At 38.9% G+C, this 5,000-nt stretch overlaps 1 protein-coding gene across 1 annotated transcript in view; it reads right to left on the bottom strand.

Moving 5' to 3' along the window:
- LOC125040402 (zinc finger CCCH domain-containing protein 4-like) overlaps positions 1-5,000 on the bottom strand; it is a 10,498-nt gene that overhangs the window by 2,726 nt on the left and 2,772 nt on the right. The gene's annotated exons all lie outside the window — the stretch shown is intronic.

Raw genomic sequence — 5,000 nt, forward strand, 5'->3', positions numbered from 1 at the left:
TCCTTGTCCCTTATCAGTAGTGCTTGAATGGCAGGTTGCCTGCTAGGGCACAGGCAGGATGAGTAACTCTCGTTCCCCTGCTGCACCCCAACAGTCGCCATCCCAATGGGACCTACAGCCTACTTACCACTAGACTTGCCAACATTTGCCAAACTGATTGCGGTAAAACGAATTATTAAAGCCCTAATCTTTTAAATGCAGCCGAGCAAAGTGAACAAAAAAAATAGAAAAATGAATTATTCTAGGTGCATTTGAAGCTATAGCCAGATTTATATTGATGTAATTAGTTAAGAAGTAAAAAAAAAATTGATCCTCTTGGCGATACTAATATCAGGTCGAGCTCACAACACCTTTTCCAACAGTTTTCGTCACCATATCATTTTACTCAGTAAGAGTAAAAAGGTTCTTTTTTAGCAGGTGTACACACACACACACACACACACACACACACACACACACACACACACACACACACACACACACACACACGTGCACACACAAACACACACACATATATGTATGTATGTATACATATGTGTATATATATATGTATATGTGGACATTTTAAACTAAAAGGAATACCAGAAATTGTCAACTAGGAATACTGGGTACCATTACCGTGCTAGTTAATTTCATAAGGTCCCAATGCTCATCGAGAGTGCCACAGCATATAGAAACAGCAGAAAAAATAAAGATAATAATCACCACCCCCCACCAGAAAAAGAATACCAAGTTACGAAATCATTAGAAAATGACAAGTATCACATGTCCCCATACCCACAGGACGCCGAGTAACAATGCCAAATCGCATGGGTATTACAGTTTTCCCTCAAGTAGATTCGTTAAGGAGCAGCCAAACCGCTAGTATGTATATACAGTACATCACAAAATCAAGTAGTTTAATTAAACATGGTTACCATAGAACAACAAGTATAATCAGCCAATCGACAGAAGATCTGCCTCAATCGAGTGCCAGACACTAATCCCGCGACCCCTGGTCGTAGACGGCTGAGGGCGCACGCCTGTAGGCTTAGCAACCGCTAATGAATGTGACACCTCTCCGGAAAACTGCCAGATACAAAATCATCTTTCAAACTTCCTCTAACCCAAAACCCATCTTTACCCATTCCAACATCGTCCTAACTCCTCCTCTCCCACATCAATCGCCTCCCTCCCTCAGCCCCTTTACTGCAATCCTACAATTTATGCACATTATAATGCATGGGCTCATTATAATGTTTTGCATATATGCGCGCATGCAGACACTGTTTAAACGTTATGCACAAGTATGAGTGGGTATGCACAGAAGTGCGCAGGTGTATGCATGGTTGTGGGTACGTGTCAATGTGTGTGTGAGTACGCAAGATAAGCAATACACATGTACATCTAAACTTGTATACGGACACGTATGCATGTATGCAGGCATGTGTACATGGTTATGTTGTGTATGTAGAGTTATATGTATGTGTAAGAGTACAAAATGCATGTGTATGTTCCCGTGCTGTATGTATATTTGTGCCTATGTGTGTATATGTTCATATATGTGTATGTATATGTATGTATATGTGTAGGTGTGTGTGTGTTTATGCGTATATATATACATACACATATGGGTATGTGTATATATATGTACGTATATGTGTATGTATGTGTATACAAGTATGTATGTATGTATATATGTATATGTATAGATATACATACATACATACATATATATATATATATATATATATATATATATATATATATATATATATATATATATATATATATATGTACATGTACAGGTATATACGTATATATGTGGGTGAACACTAATATGTACTTGTAAATGTATGTGCGCATATACATGTGCATAAGCATTTGCATGGCTATATATATGTGTGTGTATGTATAGTCATAAGTATATGTACGTTCTCAAATCCAATTAGCTGTAAAGGGTGTTGAACTATCAAATGGTTTTCATTAGTTCATAATATTCGTGCACTTCAGTGCAAGCTTCCTATTTCTTTTATATGTTACATTGATTTATAGTTTTCAATGACATTTACTTGATGATCTTCCTTCGTCATACATCTCATTTTCCTACTTCTGGCTTTGTCTCTGGTGGATCTGGTTGCTTGGTATCTCGCTTGACCCACAGAGACAGTTGGCTTCGAAATACCTAATCTTGATATTTCGTCCCTTGATAGTCCCTCAGAGTAAAGCGTAATTATGACACTACGAATGGTCTATGAGGTTTCCACTGCTAATATTGACATGATACGAATCCCTTGCAATAGCAACTCCAAAACACTATTGAAACAATGAAATTTCATCTGTTCTGAGCTTTGAAAACAAGTACCAACATTTCCAAATCAACTAGCAATTGTTTCGGTTTTATCTACAACCGAGTAAAGATATTTATTTTTTATTGACTGTACACACCACAAATATATGATATCCTTACATATATACATACACATATATAATCTTCCTTTCTCTACAATTCTTACCTTGATTTCCATTTTCCTTTCCTGACATTGTGCATATTACCTTGCAAAGCTCAAGATAGTCCGACGTCGCGTAGCAGCAACCCATAGGTTCTACTTAGGTATCTTTACACTGATATAACTACTCCATCTTAAGGAAAATCCTAGTTGGCAATTTCCAATCTGACCTGTCTTATCACCTATATTCACTGCAAATATTTAATATCCTTTTTATAGTTTTTCTTGTTTTTGTTTTCGATAATTTTTTTTACGTCACCCCATTTAGCCAGTGAGAGTGTGCCGTAATATATCAGATATAGCTAGACACAAAATAACTTGAATGATTTACTGTTTTTTTCAGAAGTAAAACTAAAATTCCCCTCTTTTATGATAACTACGAATTTCTTTCCATTAACAGCTGCCAGAATACTCTTGGAAAATTTTCGGGTTCAAAAGGCTACATGGGAGTGGAGCTACCTGGTTATGTTTACCTAGGGTCCTATAGACCGCTATCCCATGCATACTGGGATAAGCCCTGGCCCCTTCCTCTTCTAACATTCATTTTCCTCCACCCCTTACCCTTCCCCTGTTCCCCATTCTTCCTTCCCACTGTTCTTTCCAAACTTTCGCAACTCCTCGAGGCCGTTATCTCTAGATATCCTCAAACTCCTGAACGCTGGACCAGCACTCGGGCGCCTTAACCCACGGAGCCATTCAGCTCACAAGTGAAAGGCAAGATAATCGCATATGTCTGTTATGGTATTGGTTATGTTTTAGTTGGTGTGGATTATTTATTTTTCTACTCTCTGTAGTGTTACAATTTATCAATCTGTCATCAGTCCATCCACCACTTTCTTATAGATTTTTTTTTCCAGTGTAGATGATTTATGCAGTTTGTTATATTATGTCAGGAGTTAAATACTGCATCAAAAAAGGACATTTGCAGCACTGGCTGTCTTATGACTACTATTCCAGCAAATCGTTTGTGTTTGTTGCATCATGAAGAAAAGATACAAGTTTAGTGTTTCTAGATATACCACTGTATATCTACGTTTAACTGAGCAATGCTATGGCAGAGTTATGCAACAACTTTGTACTTTTATAAACCTATGTGTACAGGCATCAACTCAGTGAGTACATCAACCGATATCTTACAAATGCGAGGCCTTTATATTGACTTATCTTTCCATAAGTAATCGAAACTTTTATATGAATCCTTCAATCCATAAAAATCGTATGGAAAAGTGCTTATTATTATGCAGAATGTGGAGTTTATTATACGTGAGTTATTTATATTTGTTCTCTGGTAAAAAGCAAGATGGCGGAATAATTCGCTCACCAAAATAAAGAAACAGTTATGAATATGTTATCCACCACACTATAGTTACTGTATGACTGCCACGATTATTTAATTATGTATACATTTTTCGTTCAGTAATCACAGTTTTGTGTGTGTTTTGTTTGTTTTAATAGGTTATGAAAACTGAACGTCCTCTAAATCCTTTAAATATGTTCGCATGGGCATAGATATACAAATATTCTTAATATGTTAATTATTGAATTTATTTGCAATTTCAGTGAGGAGAATTATTTTATTCGTTGTATATATCTTCAGACATTGTTTCATTATTTGTCACACTCGTTAGTGCATTCGCCCATTTTATGTATTGTCTAAAGAGATTATGCGTTTGTGCGTGTGCAGTACGCAACTTGAGTCTAGGAATATTGGTTCTGGAAACAACAGAATTGCTACAACAATCTTTAATACTCGTAGAAAGGAAGACGTGGGCATGAAAAGGAGATATTGAATGCTATTTGTTGCAGGCTTTTGTAGCCCTTGCAGTTACTGGCAACCACTACACTGACATAAACCGGTCGTATTCAAAACACCTTTGCAACATAGTAAAGCACTCATGTTGATTGCAACAAACTAAATTCTGATCACTGCAAGGACCCTTTCGCCCCAGTGGCATTCAGTGAAATGGCAAGCAGAATCGTGAAGTTGACAAAGGAGAAAGGAAGAGGAATAGCGGAGGGACGGAAAGAGCTGTGCTGACTCATTTGGAAGGGTAGCAGCACGTGCAGTTCTTGCTGTCGCAGAGGTCGCTGTCCGTCTTCCCGTCACAGTAGTCCATGATGTTGATGCATTTGCCTCTCTTGTTGGAGCACTGCGATGGCGTTTTGCTGCACTCGTCCTTCTTGCAGCAAGTGCAGTGCTCGTTTTCGCAGAGATTATTCTGCGTCTTGCCAGCGCAGTTGTCCATTCTGTTGATGCAGATGCCGTTGTCTCTCTCACACTCCCTCGGGGTGTTGCTGCACTGGTGCTTCATGCAGCAAGTCTGGTCGTTGCCTTTGCAGTCGGAGTCCTCCGTGTTGCCGGCGCAGGACTGCCTGCGGCGGATGCACACGCCGTTCTTGTCGCTGCACTTCTTCGGGGTGTCGTCGCAATCGTCATCATCCTTGTCCTTGCCCTTGCCTTTGCCCTTGCCCTTGCCCTTGCCCTTGCCCTTGCCTTTGCCTTTGCCTTCG

Source organism: Penaeus chinensis, chromosome 29 (genome assembly GCF_019202785.1).
Source record: "Penaeus chinensis breed Huanghai No. 1 chromosome 29, ASM1920278v2, whole genome shotgun sequence".
Lineage (NCBI taxonomy): Eukaryota > Metazoa > Arthropoda > Malacostraca > Decapoda > Penaeidae > Penaeus > Penaeus chinensis.